We start from the raw sequence: 16017 nt of genomic DNA, 5'->3' as shown, positions 1-16017 counted from the left end.
AGTGGATTTTGAGGGTGTGACAACATATATGTAAAATTTTTGTACTAACAAATTTACATAGGTGTAAAACAAAACATAGATATGTATAAAAACTAATTTTCAAAATTGCAATCGTAGATATAGATATAAAAAATGATAAAACTACTCTCAAAGAACATTAACATACAAATTTTTTTATAAAAAATGTTAGTTTTCAAGGGTTCCTTCAAGTTCTTAAATAATTTAACAGTTCTGTAATGATACTCATCCTATATATATATATATATATATATATATATATATATATATATATGTAGGTAAATAGATAAACGAATAGGTAAGAATAATACTAGTGGTCATAATAATAAGTTAAAAATACACTATTAATTTAAAAATCTTACAATAATATACCATTTAGCATTGAAACTATACATCGTTCCTAGAATGAACCACCTAAGAAGCGTATTTAGTGAGAAACTATATGTTGCTTCTAGAAGTCATTAACCTTAATCCCATGTCTCCATGAATTCCTATCCTCAACCATGTCCTCTGAGAGGTGCAGGTCTATCAAATCATGCCTAATCCTCTCATCCCAAGTAAGTTTGGGTCGACCTCTACCCATCCGTCCCTCTATAATAATGCTCTACAGATCTGACAGGAACCGTCACCTGTCTTCTCTTCACGTGTCAAAACCATCTACCATCTCTTATTTTATTTGATATGTTCGTCACACCTAGTCTCTCCCAAAAAAATGTCATTTCTTATACGGTCCAACCTTGCGTGCCCACACATCCACCTTAGCATTCTCATCTCTGCAACCTCAAGCTTACGCACCTGGGTCTTCTTAATAGCCCAACAATCTGTGGCTGCTCTCCATCTACACCACCCTACTTGCACACGGTAGGCCACGTCATTATCTATTTCCCTTGTCAAAGTCACAGAGGAGATACTAAGTCTTAGCGCAACTAATCCTTAAACCTTTCCTCTCTAAGGCCGCTCATCACTCCTCTAGCCTCATGTTCAGATTTTGTTTTCTCTCAGCCACTAACACAATATCGTATGCAAACATCATACACCATGGTATCGTCTCCTGAATTGACTTTGACAGCTCATCCAAGGCTACTGCAAAAAGAAACGGGCTCAAACTGACCCCCTACCAAAAATAATATAAATAAGGATTGAACTTGAGTCTCCACTGGAATTTCTCTTTTGTATATGTCTTGTTTGTTTTTAACATACGGTCAATTAATTATTAAATTAGTAATTTTTCCAGCATAAATTATAGGAATGACAATAATTGTTATTATATTTGTATAGATTTATTGTAAAGTTTAATATGAGAGTAATAAGTGACAAACTTTATGACGGGTGGTCCATGGGACAACCCTTAAGTGGTTTAAGAACAATAATAATCATGTGTTTAATGGGTTTATCTTGTTGAATTAGTTGATTATGGTTACTCATATAATTGCAGGTAGGAGAAGATAGAGGATGTAATTACGAGAACGTGGGCGAAAACGATGAAGAAAACGGACTTGGAACGTGAAAGTTATGACGAAAACAAGAAGGCCTTGTTAAAGGCCACCGTAGCTTACGGTGAAGCCACCGTAAGCTACGGTGGGATCTGAAGAAAATGACACCGTATGGCAGTTTAGATCCACAGTTGGCTTTTTGGAAGCCACCGTAAGCTAAGGTGGCCACCATAGCTTACGGTGGGACTGACGCTGAAACTTGTAACAGCCTTATAAACTCGTTTTAGGGTTGGCTTTTGACATTCTTATCATTATCTTTCATCTAAGGACGAACTAGAGGCGATTTTTGGGGACAAGAACATTATTTTGAGTGTGGTAATCGTTAAAGACTCGTTTTTTATTCATATGCAAATTATAATCGAAGGAATGATGAACCGAATCATGCTCGGCTAAACTCCTTTATGTTTTCCCTCGGATTGTAAGGTTTATTATGTTTGTTTGGTTGAATGTTTAGACAATTTCTGAGATAATATTTGATCTTATTGATTTCATTATTATGGTGTTTATGTATTGATTGATAGATTATTAGTTGATCGATTTTGTGTTCTAAACTGTCAGTTCTTGGTTCTTTAAGTAATCGAGATTAATCGGGAGGGATTTAGGGTTAGATAAACTAATTGGTTTTTGAGTGATCACCTTGTGTTGTATAATCCAAGTACTTGATCTTCATTTATCGCATTCATTTACATAAACACGAACTTTACCTATTGTTCATCTCAGTTAAACATTAACCGTAACATTCATGGAAACCTGAAACCGAGGGAAGACATATTTTCGCATATTGATTAAAACTCGTTTATTGCTTTAGTTCTTTTTTTTTTATCAAAACCAAACAACCAAATCTTTGAATTTACTTTTTGCATTTAGTTTAATTTAGATAAATTACATAACTACTTGGTAACACAATTTCCATAAACTCCCTGTGTTCGATACCCGCTTACCGCTATCTAATAGTTGTAATCGGTTTATTTTTGAGTGAGTCTTTGACCTCACGTCACTTTATAGCCTCTTTTTATAGAGTATAAATATGGATTTAGATGACTAAAAACCGGAAAAACACATGTCACAACTGTTATTGCAACTCATGTGAAAGTGCCATAAAAATGTCATGGGTAACAATAAAAAGTTACATTGATAAGCAACGACAAGTTTAAAAAGTTAAAATTAAGCAAAATAGGCGGGCACAAACAAAGACTAAAACTTTATGTAGTGAGTGAGTTTTTCATATTATATGAAGTGATTGTGAGTAGATGAAAGAAAAATATTGTTCATTAGTAAATTTGGTAAGATACTCCTTATGCTTAATTATTTTTTTTATAAATATTTTTAGGTGGTTATAGATGGAGAAAAGAGAAAAAGGATTGAAAATGTATAAAAAATATTATTTAATTGTTAAATAATTTTTTTATAATTTTTTTAAGTGGTTACAAGTGGGAAAAAGAGAAAGGTATTGAAAATGTATAAAAGATATTATTAAATTAAAAGCAAGAAGGAAAAGATAATAATTTATAATGTAGTTGTAAAGATGGAGTAGATAACATGAATATTCTAATAATATCAATGGTCATGCTCACGTAAAACCTGTTTCCACTTTCTAGTGAATTGTAACATCCTAACCAATTTACCTATTTGATCTTGATAACACCATCCACAGATCAAATTTTGGTTTCCAACATTCCGTGTTAAAGTTGGCGAGTTTGGAATGTGATGTATTTTTAATAAGTTGAAATGAACTCGTCTCATAATACAATAATACAAAACTTCACGAAAACATTTTTTTTTTTTTTTGCAATCTGACACGCATAAAAAACTACTCATGGTTTCCTGTCAAACCCTCAATTCATCATGGTGATATAAATCCAACAAATTCAACCACAACTGAGATACTAACATAGATTGCTTGCCATGTTTCTCAAAACAGTACTAAACACACTCATAAAATGCTACACAAACCGTCCAACAAAAAGCATAAAATTGAAGAGAAGTATTGTTTCTCGGATGATCATGGAAAGCATAGAAACATTACTCAAAAGAAATACCGAACCAAGTTACTTTGTAGTAATTCTTACCAACAATGAAGACCCTTCTTGACCATCATTTGCTAGGAGCAATAACCATTGCGAGTTACCTGCATCAATACAAAACAACCCCTACAATTTCATTATTTTTACCTTTAAAAAATCGTTTCATATTAGCCTGATAATCCATATGGTCTATAAAAGGTAAGCCACAACTAAGGTATAATACTATTGAAACTACTTACAAATATATATATGACAGTTACGGATGCAAACGATTCGAGCCAAGCCGGAACTCAACTAGGCTTGAGCTTGGCTCGTTTAACTTATTCTAAAGCTCGAGCTCAGTTCGAGATGGGCTTGGGCTCAGCTCGTTTACTATATATTAGTTACTTTTTATATATTAATAATTATTTTTATATACATTTTTTATAAATTATAATGTTATATATAACATAATATATATTATATAGTTGTTATGTATTAAGATTATATATAATGATTAATAATCATTATTGTTATATTTATATATAATATAAAAATGACCTATCTCCGAGACGTCCTGCTGCAGCCTCGGGGGGCATAGGTGAAACCAAACTCTCAACAAAGGTAGAAGCTTGCTGACAATTATTGAAGTTTTGAATTTCTGAAAATGAACCTTTCTTGGAATCATAGACAATCAATTTTGACCAACCCACTGGCCCAAATTGTAACAAAAGTTTTCCATAATTTGAAATACACAAAGGCATCAAACGCTGATCCATCAAAGGATCACTTAAATACGGGATGGAAACCAATTTAGTCCAAGAATCTTTCATTCCATAAGCCTTCATCACCCACAAATCCGCACAAATTCGATAATAACAACAAAGCACACACAACTGTTCTCTCAAAGACCCCAGTGTCAAATACTTATGACCTTCATCATACACAGGCTGCAAAACCTCCCCATAACTCTCCTTTTCCAAATCCAATGAAACTATAATGCGCGGCCCTAAATCTTTTGCCAGCAATCCAATGAATAGCCCCATTAGAGAACTTGCCGTGATCAACATGGAATCGAAAACCATGAAGAAAAGCATCAATTTTCTTCCAGTTTCCACCCTTCAACGAGTATATCTTAATGAAGGTTTCACACGGATCTACAAAACGATTAGATAATTCAACAACTTTGTAATCATCAGTAGAGTCATCATACCCAAAACCATACAACACATACCAACCAATCCGATTTCTAGAAGTACCAGTGGGTGGCAATCTGTATGATATTCTAGTAGCCGGGTTCCAAATAAAAAGAACGCCCTTGTCAATAACTACGCATACCAATCCATTGCAAGAACCGACAATCGAAACACGTTTACTCAGGTGTTTGAATGGATAATCAAGCTCTAAAGCATTATTAACGCAGTTATCATGCATCACATCATCAAGATTACAAGATTCAATCCGTGTTCCTTGGTTAGTACTAAAAATGGAGGAGTTATCAAAATTAATTATGTTTCTTTCAGTGCTAAAAACTAGCCTATGTTGTCTATAGTAATTGCTTCTAGTTGACATAGCAAGATGTGACTTGACAAACTGAGGATCTGAAATTAAAGAGCGCCATAATTTGCAAACAGACTTACACCGTAACACCGATTCAACCGGAAGCCTCAACAGAATTTCAACAGCTATATCCGTCGGAATAGATTGAGTTTCTGAGAACTGCTGCAATGTACTGATTCTATTTGGTTGCTGATGCTCCATTTTAGCCAATTAGCATACTAGGGTTCTTAGGTAATTGTAATTGATTTGGGGGAAAATATCAGGCTATTCATTTCTTAGTATAAATTCATGTTATATTAGTATAACTTTAGAGTTTGGCTTTGCAGTTGCCGTCTACCACTTCAAAAGAACATAAATTTCTATCGTAACACAAGGTGAGATGAAAACCGGATGAGCTTGAGTTTCGAACTGATAACCTTGCACAAAGCATATCTCAAATCTTTAATTGTCATATCAATCAATCATACCCAGTAAAAATCTAATTAATAGCATAGCTATTAGCAGGGTTTGGGGGTGGTAGAACGTAGGCAAATCATACATATATACCAAAGAATAGAGAAGTTTTCCAGAAAGACACCCAGCTCAATATATATATATAGTATATATATAGGTAAATAGACAAACGAATAGGTAACAATAATAATAGTGGTCATAATACTAAGTTAAAAATATACTATTAATTTAAAAGTCCTACAATAATATATCATTTAGCATTGAAACTATACATCGTTCCTAGAATGAACCACCTGAGAAGCGTATTTAGTGAGAAGCTATATGTTGCTCCTAGAAGTCCTTAACTTTAATCCTACGTCCCCAAGAATTCTTATTCTCAACCATGACAACTGAGAGGTGCAGGTCTGTCAAATCATGTTTAATCCTCTCATCCCAAGTAAGTTTGGGTCGACCTCTACCCCTCCGTCACTATCTATTTCCCTCGCCTAAGTCACAGTGGAGATACTCAGTCTTAGCGCGATTAAGCCTTAAACCTTTCCTCTCTAGGGCTGCTCGCCACTCCTCTAACCTCATGTTCAGATTTTGGTTTCACTTAGCCACTAATACAATATTGTCTGCAAACATCATACACCCATGGTATCTTCTCCTGAATTGACTTTGACAGCTCATCTAAGACTATTGCAAAAAGAAACGGGCTCAAGTTGACTCTTACCAAAAATAATATAAATAAGGATTGAACTTGAGTCTCCACTAGAATTTCTCTTTCTTATGTGTCTTGTTTGTTTTTAACATACGGTCGATTAAATATTAAATTAGTAAAAATGTCATGAGTAAAAATAAAAAGTTACACTGGTAAAAAATAACAAGTTTAAAAAATTAAAATTAAGCAAAATAGACGGACAGAAACAAAGACTAAAACTAGGCACATAACCCGATAAAAAATATGTTACTTTGAAGTTAAAAAGTTCGGGTTATAATCAATTTGGCATGGATTTTTGTATAAGATCATTTACAACAGGTATTCTAAATTTTTGTGAGTGAGTTTTTCACATTATATGAAGCGATGTGAGTAGATGAGAGAAAAATTATTGTTCATCGGTAAATTTGGTAAGATACTCCTTATGCTCTATCATTTTTTTTTAAATCTTTTTCAGTGGTTATAGATGGAGAAAAGAGAAAAAAGTATTGAAAATGTATAAAAACATATTATTTAATTAAAAATAAATTTTTTATATACTTTTTAAGTGGTTATGAGTGGAGTAAAGAGAAAATGTATTGAAAATGTATAAAAATATATTATTAAATTAAAAACAAGAAGGAAAAGATAATGATTTTTAATGTAGTTGTAAAGATGGAGTAGATAGCGTGAACACTCTAATAATATCAATGATCATGCTCACGTTGAACCTGTTTCCACTTTCTAGTGGGTTGTAACATCCTAACCAATTTAACCTTTTCCGGCTTAACATGATTATCATGATAACACCATCCACAAAACAAAGTTTGGTTTCCAACTTTCCATGTTAGAGTTGGCGAGTTTGGAATGTGATGTATTTTTAAATAAGTTGAAATGAACTCATGTCTCACAATACACACACATTGATAGTGGGTAACTTGTAACACTTTTTTTTTATTTGGGGTTATTAATTTGACAAACCTCCATGTATTTAACTATTTAAGTACTATTGTTAATATGTGTAATATCACACAGAAATACTGGCTCTAGAACCAGGTTCTAATGAAGCAAATTCTAGCAATTTTATAAGTACATGATGCATGAAATTATCTCTTAACACGTTTTAAATTAATAAAACTAGAAGTTCAACTACAAAATGAGAAGAAACATGATAACATCCAAAAAATGTATTAACATTTTTATAATCTCCAAAATCGACTTACTAAAATACTGCCTTACTGACATTTTGGTATTATATTCTAAAATATACCAATTATACAAAACTTCACAAAAACAAATTCTTTTTTTTTTTTCAATCTGACACGCATAAAAAACTACTCATGGTTTCCTGTCAAACCCTCAATTCATCATGGTGATATAAATTCAATTCAACAAATTCAACCACAACTGAGATACCTACTAACATAGATTGCTTGCCATGTTTCTCAAAACAGTACTAAACACACTCATAAAATGCTACACAAACCGTCCAACAAAAAGCATAAAATTGAAGAGAATGTGTTGTTTCTAATATGATCATGGAAAGCATAGAAACATTACTCAAAAGATATACTGTGTAAGATCCCATAAAAATCCATAAATAATTTGGACTAAAAATTTCAAATTAAAAAGTATATGAATAAACTTTTTAAAATAAGGAAAAAGGAAAATAAGATAAGAAGGGTGCATCCCACATTAGTGGAGGAAAGAAAGTGAAATCCTTGCACATGGGTATAAATAAGGAGTGCAAATCTCATCCCACATTGGAAATGGATAAAAATGTTAAGCTTCTTATAAGGAGATGAAATTCCATAGTAATACTCTTATATGCCCTTATGCACCCAGTAGTCCTAACAGAGGGTGTGAAGCAGGGCCGGCCTTTGGGTGAAGCAAGGTGGTCGACGGCCACAGGCCCGACACCCGTTAGGCTCGGATTTTATTTTTTTTATAAATTATATTGTATTTTTATAAAATACAATATGTATATTTAGTGTTTAACCTAATTAAATAACCAATAGTTTGGTCTAGTGGTAAAGGGTGTTACTTCTAACCAAAAGGTTATGGGTTCAAGTCTCATTTGACACATGTTTAATCCTTTTTTTATACAAAAGTTTTTTACACAACCCAAATTATAACCAAGTAAACCCATATAAAATTTGAATTGTTTAAACCCAACAAAATATTTCTTTTACTTAAGGCCTAAAAAATTTTTCGCCTTCGGCCCAATTATTTTTCTTCTTTCTCGGAGTCGGCCCTGGTGTGAAGCACTCGAACGCGCACTGGCACGGGCTCGGGCGCAATGTGGCGCTTAAGGGCCGCCTTAGTATTTTTGCATGGCGAAACAAGAAAGTTCAGGGTTCGAAAACATCAAAACAAAAGCTTAAGGGCCAAAATCGTAAATTTTGACCCTAATGGCGGTTTCAAAGGGTCACCAGCTTGCCTATATATATGGACTTTATGTTCAACTTATATTTCACACCAAAATTTCTTCTTTCTCTCTTTCGAACACTTGATTGTTCGCTGCTAAGTGCTACGGCAAAGCCCTGCGAGTCAGGAAGTTCGTAAGCAAAAAATCAAACCTCTGTCCAAGTTGTTATCAAATTGTCTAGCCTATCTAAGGTGACTTATGTACTAAGTTATCTCTATATATATATTAAACCCTAGTCAAGGGCATCGTCTATAACCTTATTTTGATATACGCTTAAACGTTTTTATAAGGATATTATTTCTAGATGAAGTAATGTCCATGTAAAAATTATATTTTGACGGACATGTAGTAACTGGAAGGGGGACATCGCCGGTAGTTGAGTTTCTTATCTAAGGAAAGTAATTCGTATAAATCCTAATCAAACGAGTGACCCGTTTACTTTCCTGGAGAGACTCGATGAGAGTGATTGAACCTATTAGGCCAAAGCATGCTATATCAAACGTCACCCTAAAATAAACAAAAGAGTTTTATTCAAAAATAATTACAAGGTTAAACCAGATACAAGATCTGGAACTAGATTACATGATCTAGTATTAATACGTGGTTATTATCAAACTATAGGTCTGATCAATCCCGTTCATCCAGCTTAAACGAAAGAAGTTAAAGCTCGATTTTGAAAGGTGAATACGTACAACCTTTTTATTGGAAACTTGCCAAGTTAAACATTGGGTTCGATTTGACAAGTTCGTTAAAGTTAAGGGATTACGTGATCTCAATGTTTGTTAAATGTTTACATGAGATGTCAGGATCTCTAAAACTTATAATACATGTTAGATAACAACGTACTTAGACAGTCAGTACATGTGTCTGGATCCAAGCATACTGTTGCATGTAGATTAAACTAGTTTCTCAGTATGGGCAGCGGGTCCCGAGAATTTATATAGTTTGTTACATGCTGGTCAAACTAATCTCCTCTATATGGGCATCAATTGCTGAGGGCATGTTAGTTTGTTGTATTTTACTGTGGCAATGGTCCCAGAAATAAGAGACGTTTCTGCTAAGTAATAAGAAAACTTTCTATGTATTATAAAGATTGTTAAAATTGTTTTATTGAGTCAATATGTTTCACTAGCATATCGCTGATGTATTTACTTAACATTTCAGGTAAGGAAAATATGTGCTAAGCAAGGATAGAGTCATACTGTTAGAAGATTCGTGAAGAATGGCTCATTTTTTTATATATAAAAATAAACAAAATCCTTGTTATGTAAATTACTTGTTTTGTAAAACAATGTAAGTTTGGGTGTTTATTCCCGAACTAAGTTAGATAAAAATAATATTATTTTAATTAAAAGAAGTCTTCCGCTAAAATAAACCTTATACTCTGATATATTTACAAAACAGGTACCAACGGGAAAGTCACGCTCCTAGGCCCGGTTTGGGGGTGTGACATACTGACACCAAGTTACTTTGTAGTAACTCATACCATCATTTGCTAGGAGCGAGTTACCTGCATCAATACAAAACAAACCCACCAATTTCATTATTTTTACCTTTAAAAAATCGTTTCATATTAGCCTGATAATCCATATGGTCTATAAAAGGTAAGGCACAACTAAGTTATAAAACTATAGAAACTATTTACAAATATATATATGACAGTTACGGGTGCAAACGATTCGAGCCAAGCCAGAACTCGACTAGGCTCGAGCTTGGCTCGTTTAACTTATTCGAAAGCTCGAGCTTGGATAGCTATGCATGTCAGTCCATTGCAAGAACCGACAATCTTAGGAGTTTTAAGCAGGTGTCTAGATGGATAATCAAGCTTTAAAGCATTACTGGAATTATCATAAAGCACATCATGAAGATTACAAGTTTTAAGCTTTTCTCCTTGCCCAGTGCTAAAAACTAGCCTATGTTGTCTATAGTAATTGTTTCTAGTTGAGATATCAAGATGAGACTTAACAAAGTGAGGATCAGAAATTAAAGAGTACCATGACTTACAAACTGACTTATACCTTAACAGAGACTCAACGGGAAGCCTCAACAGAAGGTCCGATATCTAGGATTCATAAACAAAATATATCCGTGTGCGATTCACCAAAGCGGGTTAGATGCATTTAGGGTTGTAAGTGAACTGAACGTTCAACGAATAGTTCGTGAAGCGTTCGGTTGAAAGTTTGTTTGTTTAATAAATGAACAAACATGAACAGAGGTTGCGTTTGTTCATTAGTGTTTGTGAACAATCTTGCTTTAACTAACAACAAATCTAACTTGTACTTCGTTGACTGTCGATTGGGATGATTATGCTTATGGTTATTATTATTTCAAGTGCACAACTTTATTTCTAAGGTGATTATGTATAATGTTTTGGATTAAGAATGTTTTTTTTTAAACAATACATGTTCATTTGCGTTCGTGAACTGTCTGTGAACAAGTTCAATTCCTTAACGAACAACATTTTCCGTTCGGTTAGAGTTCGTGAACAACCTCAATTCCTTAACAAATGAACATGAACTACATTTTCCGCTCGGTTAGCGTTCATGAACAAGTTTAGTGCTAAACGAACGAACATAAACAAAGCTTCGTTCAGTTCATTTACAATCTTGAATGTATTACATTTCGAAAGCTATCGTTCATTTGCGACGGGTACGTGATGGGAAGTCGGTCGATGATGTAAGTTCAAATCGTAACAAAGTTGTGGTGCTAACAAAATAAATGCATGAAACAAAAGTTGAGGGAAAAATACGTACATATGTGAAACTTGTTTAACAAATGAGGGGCCAAAAACGTACATGTGTGTAACTTAAAGTTAGGCAAAAAAATGTATGTGTGAAAATAGTGTGACAAAGTCATAAGAAATTAAACTTTTCAACTTAGAGCATTTACATTCACTCAACCATTTTATAAAAATCATACTTTTCAAAATTTATCTCAAAATTCAAACTGCCTTCCACATACCATCCACAGTGCATCGATTTTGTCGTTAACTTACTTATAAACGATTATTTTATTATATTTCTTGATTTTATACACCTACAACCACATTTATAAAATTCTATTATAACAACTTATTAAAGTATAGAGGGACAACTTATTAAAATATAGAGGGTGGTGTAAGGAATGGTGAATGTGATGGGAGTGAGTTTTTAACACTTTTTTTTTTATATATATAACTTTTAAATGGGATAGAGATGACATGAGAATGCTCTTCATATTAGTTAAATATATAATGTCATTTAGATGGCTATAAACCAGATAGGCCGGCTCCAATAAAGCAAAAAAAGTTTTGGGTCGAATGTGAAATTTTTTTTGAGCCTAAAATAAAACGAGTATTTTGTTGAGTTTAAACAATTTAATTTTTATATGAGTTTATTTGTTTAAATTTTGGGTTGTGTAAAAAGTTTTTGTATAAGAATATGATTAAAAATGTCTCAAATGAGACTATAACCTATAACCATTTGGTTGGGAGTAAAACCCTTTGCCACTATACCAAGTTAGTGGTTATGTAATTAAGTTTAATCATTAAATATACATATTGTATTTAATAAAAATACATATAATTTTAAAAAAAATTCGGGCCTAACGGATTGTTAGGCCTTTCGCCGTCGACCACCCCACCACCCCCAAGGCCGGCCCTGAAACCAGAAAGACGCCTCACAACTATTATGGCTATATAAAAAAACTACTTGTAGTTTCCGCTCAAATCCCCATTCATCATGGATTCATGGTGACAATAAACCAACAAATCTAACCATAAATGAGACACTTATCAACATAGATTGCATACCATGTTTCTCAAAATAGTACTAAAAATATCCATAAAACACTACGCAAACCGTCCAACAAAAAAACATAAAAGAGAAGAGAATATTGTACTGGTTCTCATATGATCATTGAAAGCATAGAAACATTACTCATAAGAAATACCGACACCAACTTACTTTGTAGTAATTCATACTAACAATGAAGACCCTTCTTGACCATCATTTGCTTGGAGCAATAACCACCAATTTCAGAATTTTTCCTTTAAATAATCGAGAATTTTTCCTATAAATAATCGATTTATTTTAGCCCTGGTAAATTGTGATCCATATGATCTATGCATATCAAGCCAAAACTAAGGCATAATACTATATAAGTTAGTTACATATATATATGGCTCCCTTCATTTTACTTTCCATATGGTTTATTACTAGTTACAACAAGAAAGTGAAAACAAGTTTAAAAGAGCAAAAGTTACCTATTTCAAAGAGCCGCTGCAGGCATAGGTGAAACCAGACTTTCAACAAAGGTAGAAGCTTGATCAACTTTAGCACAATTTTGTTTCTTTGAAAACGAACCGTTCTTGGAATCATAGACAATCTGTTTCGACTCGAGTTGCACCAAAACTTTTCCCGTCATTTGAAATACACAAAGGCATCAAATATCGACCCGTCTCAGGTTCAGTCAAATACGGGATGGAAACCAATTTAGTCCAAGAATCTTTCACTCCATAAACCTTCATCACCCATAAATTCACACAAACTCCACAACAATTAGAAAGCACACACAGCCATTCTCTCACACACCCTAATTCCAAATCCATAAAATCATCTCTTTCATCATACTCGGGTTGCAGAACCTCCCCATAAGTCTCGTTTGCTAAATCCCAAGAAATTATACTCCAATTGAAAGACAACTGAATAACCGGAACTTGTAGGAAAAGTGGTTCACTTTTAGTTAAGATAATAATAAAAATATAATAACGATACTCTCGTTAATCGTGGGAAATTCACTTAGTACAATACCGTTTACAAAAGTACATAAAAAGAATATAAAATACAAATTTATATACCAAAATGATTCAATCCATATCTTACTAGGAGTGTTTCCATAAGCTTTCTTCTAGCATCCATGTCATGAGTCTTCATCACTTGAGTCTTCAACAAATGTTTCTTCAAAACAACAATTCGTTTATTGAAATTGGGTAACGGTTTTGGTTGAGGATCGTGTTAGACACGGGGCCTTTAAAACAGATTTCGTGCCTACTCTCAAGCGCGTCTGTTTCCCAGGGTACAACAACCGGAACAGTATGTGTACTGCCGGAGATGGCCACGAACCCGAGGAATTCACCGGCTATATTGGTGTTTATCAAGATGTAGGAAAATTTGTTATAAGTGTTTGACATAAGTATAGAGAGTGCTCCTCTCTAAATTTTGTCATGAGTGTGTGTAAGTGACTTCAAAACTTTTTTAAGTCTCTTTACAACATGAACCAACAAGTTCATTATATACTTACACAAAATGAGAAATACTTAACCAAAATTAATATGTCATAAACAATAAAATTAATTTAGTCATAAACAAGATAATTAATCTTGTAATAAACTTGAAATTAATTATTGTAATTAACATGGTTAAATACTTTTAATTAGATTTAAGTGGTGAATCAAAACCATCATATTTATTCATGACATGAGTTGAAACAAACTATTTGACCAGGTCCAAACAACTGTTCGCAACAGTCCGTTATGCAGGCGCGACACTCATGCGCTCCTACGTGGGACACGATGTCAAAGATAAATCCAGTTTTCTCTTCTTTGGTTATTCCAACCATACAACTTCGAGCATTGATATTCATTCATCTAAGCTCCGTTTTGGACCTCAAATCAATATTTATACAACACATATATAAATATATTATTTATGTCCAAAGTTAGTGAAAAACCCATTTTCACTAATAAATTTTCCAACAATCCCCCACATGAATGGAGATCAATCAAAACACATAAAATTTCCAATGAAAACCTCGACAATTGAGTATTGCAGGATAGTAGGTGTTACCCTTTGAACCTTCCTTTGTGAAGCATACTTAGCCTCCTAGCGGTTTGTAGACGCGATGTCTTTGAACAGACCCCATTTGTGGAAACTACAATATGCCTTCACACAATACTCTCCTTAGCTGGGCACATCCCCTCACTGTCGTGTCCGTTATGATCATGGAACACTAGCCTGGTTCTGTGAAAGCTCTAGGAACTGCGCACCCCACAGTTTCATTCGAAGCGACCCCACTTCTCTTTCACATAGGTGATTTTATCTCAAATCATTAAAAACATTAAGGTTAACACAATTTACACAAATCACCAACCATACATTATGCTTAACCTCACAACATGTCACCGTTGTTAATAGGAATGGACTAGGAAGTAATTAAACTCCCTTTATTATTTTTTTTGAGGATATTTATATATATATAAACATATATATATATATATATATTAGATTGTATGTAAACATATACATTAGCGATGCCCCCCCCACAGTGACTACCCTTCGGTTATATGATTAAGTTGTCCTATTGAACTTAGCTATTGGGATCTCCAGTCTACTAAGTTAGGTTTCCCTCATACTTCCTTTTCCCACGGGCTTTAGTCCCATTCCACAACTTCATCTCTCATCAACCCTCGGGTTGTTGGATCCAAAAATTTATCTATGACTTTGTCAAGCTATTTGTAGATAATTTCAGTTTGAGATGAGTTGTTATGATGTGTTCTTAACTTTTAAGTTAATTTGCCTATATTCAAGCTTCTATGACTATAACAACAGGTATCACCTTGAACTTTGTTATAATAAGTGTCTTAGAAGAACATAAATATTATGTTTTAGGCGAACACGTGTTTGCAATATCTATTTGGATCACCAAATTCTTATTGACAAACATTAGCAACCAAATATATGCCCAACTATATTGAGGCCCGTGTATTACACGGTAATTAATGAAAAATTTTAACTTTTAACCATTAAGTGAATTGCAGTCAACAAAATGATTATATATTGTTAATACAATTACAATTTATATGAAAATTACAGAAATTACATAACTAAGATAACACAAATATGTTACAAATAAGTAGTCTCTCCGTCCCATTAGAAGTGTCATTGTTTGAAAAGCATAAAGTTTAAGGTAGATTGAATAATTACTTTTCTTGCTTACCAAATGACAATAATGCCCTTGGAAATTGGGTTCATCAATATTGGTTATTAATGTTAATTGTGTGTGTTTAAGGGTAAATTTGAAAATTGACTAATAAACTTTGAAAGTGGACATTTGTAATGGGACAAACAAAAAAAGAAACACTAACACTTTTAATGGAACGAATGGAGTAAAATCTTCCTGGTACACTACATTTGTGATTGTATTGGTTGGTATATATTGTTTATCAAAAATCAATATCTTTTGTCTATGTCTGCTTATAACTCTTTATAAGGTAACATATATGTCTGCTTATAACTCCTGATATAGCCATGTATAGTTGTCTGTGTGACAAATAAGGTTATTCAAGTACATATTGCGACCCTAGATAAATTATAATATATATCCATGAAACTAAAAAAAATATTCATA

General features: G+C 33.4%; 2 pseudogenes across 1 annotated transcript in view; both read right to left on the bottom strand.

The window, feature by feature from the left end:
- Positions 1–4053: 4053 nt before the first annotated feature.
- LOC143620279 (F-box/kelch-repeat protein At3g23880-like) lies at positions 4054–5302 on the bottom strand (annotated as a pseudogene).
- Positions 5303–12892: 7590 nt separating this feature from the next.
- LOC143620278 (F-box/kelch-repeat protein At3g23880-like) overlaps positions 12893–16017 on the bottom strand; it is a 42383-nt pseudogene continuing 39258 nt past the window's right edge. The window contains exon 2 of the transcript XR_013151313.1: positions 12893–13132. The product of XR_013151313.1 is annotated as an F-box/kelch-repeat protein At3g23880-like (transcript). The remainder of the gene's footprint in view (positions 13133–16017) is intronic.

This window comes from Bidens hawaiensis, unplaced genomic scaffold, assembly GCF_021521415.1.
Source record: "Bidens hawaiensis isolate Kalapana, Puna unplaced genomic scaffold, B.hawaiensis_p1.1 tig00002553_1, whole genome shotgun sequence".
In the NCBI taxonomy this organism is placed as follows: Eukaryota; Viridiplantae; Streptophyta; class Magnoliopsida; order Asterales; family Asteraceae; genus Bidens; species Bidens hawaiensis.
The sequence above is the reverse complement of the archived record's forward strand: the minus strand, read 5'-3'. Positions and strand labels throughout refer to the sequence as shown.